The sequence below is a fragment of the Melozone crissalis genome, unplaced genomic scaffold (assembly GCF_028551555.1).
Source record: "Melozone crissalis strain CALT ecotype California unplaced genomic scaffold, PUWL_Pcris_2 ptg000023l_1, whole genome shotgun sequence".
Taxonomy (NCBI): domain Eukaryota; kingdom Metazoa; phylum Chordata; class Aves; order Passeriformes; family Passerellidae; genus Melozone; species Melozone crissalis.
The window spans coordinates 11,731,504-11,739,528 of record NW_026535801.1 but is presented as its reverse complement, the minus strand read 5'-3'; the positions used below and the strand labels follow the sequence as shown (position 1 = coordinate 11,739,528).

The 8,025-nt window shown below is 48.2% G+C and overlaps 1 protein-coding gene across 1 annotated transcript in view; it reads right to left on the bottom strand.

The window, feature by feature from the left end:
* Window positions 1–2,600: 2,600 nt before the first annotated feature.
* Window positions 2,601–8,025, bottom strand: part of MYO1B (myosin IB) — a 145,907-nt gene continuing 140,482 nt past the window's right edge. The window contains exon 32 of the transcript XR_008483107.1: window positions 2,601–2,613. The gene's annotated coding sequence lies outside the window, so the exon portion shown is untranslated. The remainder of the gene's footprint in view (window positions 2,614–8,025) is intronic.

Genomic DNA, 8,025 nt, shown 5'->3' with positions numbered 1-8,025 from the left:
TCATCTGAGACTTTGAGGGCACCTTCAGGCAGGTTAAAAACCAGCCTGATAAGAATATGCCTCAAGTCTGAATGCAGAAAATCTGGAAAATACCTTAAAACTCATGCTGGGCTGACTGAGCATACTGCTCCCCACAGCCTTCACTCAAGGAGGGACACGAAGGACTCCCTGGCTCTTTCCCAAACCTCTGCTGCAGCAGACTTCCTGGCAGGCTGCACCTGGGCAAGGGAAACATGACTGATTGTAGGGAGCAGTACCAGGGCTGCAGAACCCGACCTCCAGTCTGCTCAGCCACCTGCAAGAAGTACCAGTTCACCTGCCTGTGTTCATCTGAGAAGTCAGAGTAAAAAACCACACTCCAGCTGATTATCCTCATCAGTCTTTGGATGCCTGTGCACACTAGAGAGCCTGTAGGTCATCTCCAGGAGCCAGAAAAGAAATATTACTTAGAAACAATTAAAGAGAGGCTGAGGCTGTGATGCTGGATTCATTTTTTTAAAAAATTCTCAAGCATGGCAGGTATTTGGGTATTGATTGTTAGTTCATATCCACACCTGGAAATGCAGCAAACTTCTGTTACTTTTCTGCTCCTGTAATTTCAATGAACAGGTGTTAGACATGCTGTGATGTCACTTGATATTCTGGTTTTCTGATTTTATCTGTTTTTATCTGTGGGTTTCTTAGTTCAGTGTGAAGGGTTTCTCATCCTCCAGCGGGCTGCTGGCAGCTGCCTGCCCTCTCCTGGCAGCCTGGGGCTGCAGAGAAGGGACTTTCCTGTCAGGAATTGGTTCCACGCAGAGCCAGGGAGCCAAAGCAGATACACACAAAAGTTCTCACAGGCTGCAGTGTGTGCTGGAGTTTTCCAGTGATGGATTAATTTTGCAATGTGCACTGTACCAGAATACTATGCTTTCAAATGTACCTGAAATAACATAAATATTACAGCAAGTGTAAAGCACAGAAAGGTAGAATCTGGTCAGTAGCTCTTGTATTTTACATCCAACAGTAAATAACATATCCATTTCCAGAACAGCTGTACCACTGATGTAAATACACCAAGTCCACCCACCAGAGGTAAATATGCTCCCCAGGCAGCTGCAAGGAAAGCATTAAGCTAGGGTTAAACACACTGAGCATGTCTTCACCTGTCTGACATGGGGAGCAGGCACCAGAGCAACCTGAAAAAAGCAAAAGCTGCAGATGGAAAAGACCTCACTGCCATCGAAACCTAGGGCAAGATTTTGGGATGAGGGGGGTTCAATCTGCCCTCTTTAATTTAGAGCCATAACCCCTTATGTTGTCACAACAGGCCCTGCTAAAATTTCTGTTCTCACTCTTCTTACAGGCTCCTTTTACATACTGGAAGGCTGCAACAAGGTCCTCCCAGAGTATTCTCTTCTCCATGCTGAGCAATCCCAGCTCTTTTACCCTGTCCTCATTGGAGCGGTGCTCCATACTTCAGACTCCCCAAGTGGCTCTCTCAAACTTTCAAGCTTTCCTGGGAGAGGAAATGCTCTTCTCTAGCATTCCTTCCAAGTGACAGCAAAGCTGAATCAGATGTGACTTAGAGATGACTATTAACTTCCTAACAGTCCTGCCATTCCTTTTAAAGGCCACCCAGAACAATCATCTCCTTTTCTTTGCCTAGGTGGAAGACTAATTAGCACCCGAGCCACCAACGCGCACGCTGAGAGCAGTGCTGTGGTGGTGAGAGCCACGCACTCCTCAGCTTCCATTTCACACTGCCTCTCCAAAGAGATGAAATCATTCTCACTACATGCTCGAGTTCACACATCATCCTCCATCAGTTGGACTTCACATGGCTATTGCCAGGGAACAGCCTGTGCATGCTGACTGATACTAGGGCCAGAGCAGAAAGAAGCTGATCTAGAACAACCCTTGTCTATCTTTTGCATTGCACTCTCTTTGTTTTGATAGAACCATAGCATGGCTTAGGTTGAAACGGCCTTAAACATCACCTGGTTCCATCCTCCTTGTTATGGGCAGGACACCTTCCACTAGACCAGCTTGCTCCAAGCCCTGGCCTTGAACACTTCCAGGGATGGGGCATCCACATCGTCTCTGGCCAACCTGTGCCAGAGCCTCAGCACCCTCACAGGGAAGAATTTCTGATAGCTAAACTAAACCTAGTCCCTTTTCTGCAGAGGTTGTGCTTTTGCATTAAATACTGTCTTCCTTTTAACATTGATTGGCTGGATTTAGCACTAGATAAAACTATTATTGCCTTAAAAATAATTGTACAAAAAGCAGGAGCAGCCAGTGCTTGGGAGTGATACATCATCATCCTCTTTTCTCTCCGGCAAGACATGAATTAAAAGCCAATTCAGGCACAGGTATAAAGCTAACACCAATTCCCCAGCAGGGAGAGGAGGGAATGCTCACCTGGAACTAGTGGACAGGGGCAGTAGTGGGGCTAGAGCAGAGCACCACTTACACACCCTCACTGTGCCTTCTGCACTGTGCCCACTCCAGCCCAACAGCATCACCCCCTCACCCACTCCTGTTCTGGGGGCTGACACCTGAGGAGACAGTGATGATCAGCTCCTACTGCTGCTGCCAAGCCACTTAGCTTCACAGGAGCTCATTTACCAGCTCCCCACAGGGCTGCAGCACAGGCTGAGGGACAGGCAGGAATGTCTGCAGCCAGCACTGCCATTCCTGCAGCCCTGCTCTGCTCTGAGCCTCCACCCTCTCCAGGGAGCAGGCTCAGCCTCAAGTCCCTGAGCTCTTTCTTTCATGTAAGACTGTCCACAGCCTGAGGAAACAAGAAACCTACATGAAATGTTATGCTTCAGAACTTGAATAGGGTTCAGCTGGCTGAGGACAAGCTTCAGTGCCTGCTCCAAAGTCTGTGAAGCTGATGGCAATGCCGAGACTCTCGCTGACTTCAGGGAGATGAAGTCCCAAGGGAAGAGCAGGTTGATCACTGACCTGCTTGCTGTGCAGCACAGGCTGAGAAAGGGAGCTGTAGCACAAATCTCTTTGGTGCATGAAGGTACAAGCGTGTCCCCTGATGCTGCAGATGCTACAGGAAAGGTGAGCATGAGGTCTGAGTCTCCCAGGGTTTTTTGTTGTTTGGATTTTGCTGGAAGCTGCTGTTACACAGAGGCTGCTTTGCTGATCTGCTTTTGCCCAAGTGTTTGTGCTTCAGAGTCACTTAATTCAGTTAACAAACAAATTCCAAACTCACACATTCTTGGCATTTCGGAGCATCCCCATGCTCATCTGTATCCTTGCTAATATTTGCCCATTTCCTTCCCTCTGTCCCCAGCCACTTCACCGCTATCAAAGCTTTCTTGTCACATTCTTTCCTTAGGCTTTAGGCTCACAAACAAGCAGCATCCTTTCTTGTTGCCCCTACAGAATACCAAGATATAAAGGACAAACTGCAGTGCCAATACAAAATATCAAATTAGCAACAACAAACAGGAGCAGAACCCTTAATATAGAAGTTTTCATGGGAAAGACCAGGCTCTAAACACCACCGTGTGTTTCTCACCACCCACAGCTCCCCAGGTTGCTAGCAGTCCCTGTTTTTCCAGTCCCTGAGCACTCTGACTCTCAGCTGTATGTCGAGGGCAGAGAATAGCAAAGCAGTCACACAGCATCGAGACACAGACTGGGCAGGGCAAAGACTTCCATCATACAAGTTTTAATCATTATGCCAGTGGAGGCTCTCCTCCACTGCTGGGGTGGGCTAAGGAGGTACACAAAATGAAAAAAAACCCTGTTCACAGAATATTATTCATGCTAGCCTAACATCTGTTACTTTTTAAGTAGGTGCTTAAAGAAGGTTGTCAGGCCACACAGTTACTCTTTATTAAAATCCTGTAGGTCAATAGGGGAATAACTACTCCTTATTGAATAGATAAATTATACACACTAACAAAAAAAATCATCATAACTGAAAAGTGAGGGGCTCTTTTCTCCAGCTCTCACGATGTCTTTTAGCATACTGTGTCATACAGAGTGCGTGTGGTTTCCATTATGGAAAAAATGGTTTGTTGACTGTGACAGGCTGCAATTAGACTCTAATACAAAGCAGGGCCAGTGTAACACTTGGTGTTCATGCACTGTGCATCACAATGGGATCTCAGTCTTGTTGCCTGTTCCTTCTGCCTTCCATAATGACCATCATTAACAACAAGAGTGGGTAAAAGCCTTTTCTTTGCATGTAGTCAGCCTATATATTCCATAAAAAGGAAGTGATGTTACACTGACCCTACCAAAAAAGGAGCTAAGAAATTAGCTTCTCTCTTACATTGTATTTGATCATGACCTGAGCCATGCAGAAATTCAAAAAAGGGGAGAAATTACAAGGTCACACTGGAGAAAACCTAATTTTGCTGTGTATTTCCTAGACTGGAGGGAGCTATTTGCATACTCAAGTGGAAGAGGCTGCAGCAGCCAACACAGAAGATGTTAAGAGAGACCTGTGGAAGAAAGCACAAGCACGCTGGGTGTTATCTGAGCAGGGCTATTCTGATCTCTTCTGAAGAACTGGTGAGGAAGCTGGCAAGGAAAGGACTCTGAGGGGCTGTCACAGTGGCTGTGCTAGGAAATAGTCCCTGGTGACAGAGGCATGTGGCAGCAGGGTGAAAGCTCTGGAGGGTCGTTTCCCATCCCTGGCTTTCTTTGCTTTCCTCTGCAAGCAGCTCCCATTCAGATGATGCAGGTGATAAAGCAGGTTTCTCATTTGCATTTTCCAAAACAGGCTGATGGTTTGTTTGCTTTTATGCAATTCTTTCCTATGACCTTGGCTGGCGAAAGCCCTTGCACTACTTCTGCTATTTCACATGAGCACCCATAAGAGGGCCTTTTGGCAGTTCTCCGACCATGCACATCAGTGGCAGAGCCCCATGGCTCCTGAGTTTCAGATCTAGGAACTCTGCCTTTCAAGCAAGCCAGTTTGATATAAAAAAACCAGTATAGGTAGGAAATAGAACATTGCATGTGTCTAATTACTGTTCCTCTGCTGCCCCAACAATAAAGAGCAATGCTAAACAATCTGTTGGCTGTCACCCTCATGCCCCGACTGTGTGTTCTGAAGGGTTGATTTCACACTCAGGGGGACACGCGAGGAAACAAAGACCCCTGGTTTTTTCCAAGGCAGTGACTGACTGCTTGTGAAAGCCCATGCAGCAGCTGGTTACAGCCTCTGTCAGTGACAATGCTGCCAGACATCCAAAAGAGACAAGCAAACATCCAAAAGCTCTGCAGAAAATAAACCCAGTCACCAGGACTAGGATTTTCCAAGGGATATTAAGTGGGACAACCTTACTGAAGAGCAGCCCTAAATTACTGTGAATATTGCCGTCTTGCTGTGACTATATTAACTTAAATGTGACTTTGAATAGACCTGACAACCCCATATGTGATGCAGAATAGCTTCATACAATGCAAGACGCTTTTATTGGCTTGCATTAAGAAGATTTCCTGCCTGACACAGCCTGACCGCAGGCAAGGTGCGGTGTTAATGAGAGCGGGGCAGAGCGGAGGGCGGCGGCTGCAGGAGAGAGCGGGCAGAGCTGGGCGTCAGGGACACACAGCCTTGGAGGAGGACGAACAAGATGTATTTTCTATTGAAAAACCCACCCTCTTTGTTCGAGGAAATCTTAAGTGGTTTCATTTCTCTGCTGCAAGCACTTCCTCCTCCTTCTAGCACAAGGGAGATGGGGGATTTTAGGCAGGCCTGTAACCCCGGAGAGAGGCCACCTCTAAAACACCTACGTACATCAGTCACTCCTGGCTGCCTCAGAAACGCTGGTTTGCTGCTTGACCTATTTCTGGCTTCAGCAAAGGAGAAGAAAAACAACCCACCATTGATTTTGCAAGTAGTTGTTCTGCAGAATTAACCAGTCCAAACCCCGTGTTTATTTTGCTTCCTGGGGATATGTCAGAGAAGTCACTGGAGAAGTTACAGAGATTTAGAACAGGAGATAAAGAAAACTTGTTTTCAGTTCAAGAGGTCGATGCTCCCTAAAGCTACCTACCTGCCCCAGATTCCCCCTTCCTACAAGAGTTTGGTAGAAAAATAAAGCTTATAAATGCCAAACCCTGTGAATTACAAAGTGGCTCTGATTCTCCAAAGGAAGGGTGCAGAGCAGGCTCTGAAAGACAGGTGATAAGTGACAATCCTCCATGCAGCCTGCCAGCATGAAGCATGGCCACAAACATCCTTTCTCCACAGCCCCTTCCCTGCCCTGGCTGCCACCGCAGCCCAGCCAGCTATTCTCTCTGTGGCCAAGGGGGATGAGTCCTCCCTTTGCCCAGCCTGCAGCAGCTGGGACGTCCTCCACTGGAAAGCTGCTCATTGCTAACTAGAGAAAAGCTGCTCCCGAGCCCCTGGACAGGCAATCAAATGGAAATCTGCAGCAGCAGCGTTGTCCAGCAGGAGACCCTGTGCAGGGAGAAATGCTGCCCAGGAGGCAGTGGGTGCACTGACCTCTGCAGAGCCCCATCCACGCTGGGTGCAGGTCCCAGGGAGAGCTCAGGCAGGCAGCAGGGAGCAGACATTCCTGGCAGGCTCCAATCAAAGGCTCTGGCTTTGAATACTGGGGTTTGTGATAGGCAGAGGCAGCACAGCAGAGGCTGCCTAAGGTGTGGTTTCCCAGGCAGGGGCAGCGCTGGAGGGAATTGCTTTTACATCAGGTGTCACCACTGGGGTCTCGGGCATTAGCTGGGATCACAGCACTGGCAGCAGTCACCTTAGAAATGAAACAGGTGACATCTGCCCATGCAGAGCAATGTGAAATGCAAAGCAGGAGGCAACACCATGACAACACCCAGCAGCTGATTTTTTTTCAGCACAACATGAATCCAAGACCAGACAGGCTGAGCAAGAGATTTTTCTAGTGCCCTTCCCTGGCCCTTGCAATAGCCTCATGCAATCACAGAATATCCTGAGTTGAAAGGGACCCACAGGATTCATTAAGTCCAACTCCTGGATCTCCACACAACCCCAAAAATCACATGTGTCTCACAGACTGGGAAAGCACACAGCAAAGTTTCCCCAGAACATTTTATATGAGGGTTTAAGGAACTGAAGCCTCCCTCCAACACTTATGGCAGAGGGCTGGAAATGCCAATGTGCCCACACAAGCCCTGTGCCAGGAACATGGAAGTAAAATGCCCTTTGTGGCTGCTCCAAGAAGAAAATTCGGGGTTCACAGCTACAAGGAGGCTTGTGAAATGGCCCTGTGGTGAGAAGTGCCTCTGGGAGGTGTGCAGGACAGGCAGGCACCAGGACAAGGGTAATTCTGCCCAGCCAGGGCCCTGCCCTGCAGATCTCCTGGGTTGGCAGATGCAGGGGAGGGAGGGCCTCAGGCAGGCACAGGAGAGGGAGCTGCAGGACGTGCTGCTCCCATTCCCACTCTGCCTCAGGAACGCCAGCCCAGCCACCATCATCTGCCCGTGGTTAACACAAGAAGGCTTGAAAGAAGCAGGAAAAAGCTCATTTGTGGTGAAAGAGGCTGTAAATCATGCATGCGAGGGGACAGACAATCAGCTGTCGTTAATGAAGTCCCGGGTAAGAGATGAGGAAGCAAAACACTGCACTCTCACCTGGCTCCTGCAATTATGCACCCAGAAGAAGTAAGCATAATTAATTAAACAGAGACACCTATTTTTGGAGTTAGGAAGATGCACCAAGAGTGCCTAAAATCAGATGCTCCTAAGTGAGGGAAAGGGGCTACAGAGAGCAAATGTCCTGCCTGGAAAGCACCAGCACTGACTTGCTGTGCTCTCCTGACCACTGCCAGGAGGACATCTCCCGTCTGGGAGAATCCATAAACTGGCAGCAGAATAATTGAAGATTTCATAATCCAGGGCCTTTCCCCATGCCTTAGGACAAACTACTCGATCAGCATCTTGCAATCAAGCCTGAGCTATCAGATATGTTAGGTATTCTGAGACGTGAGGAGGAATTTCAGAGGGGCTGGAGAAACAGCAGTTTCTCCCTTGCCAGAGGCTGTGTTTGCCAGTAAGGAGACAAAAGAACATCCA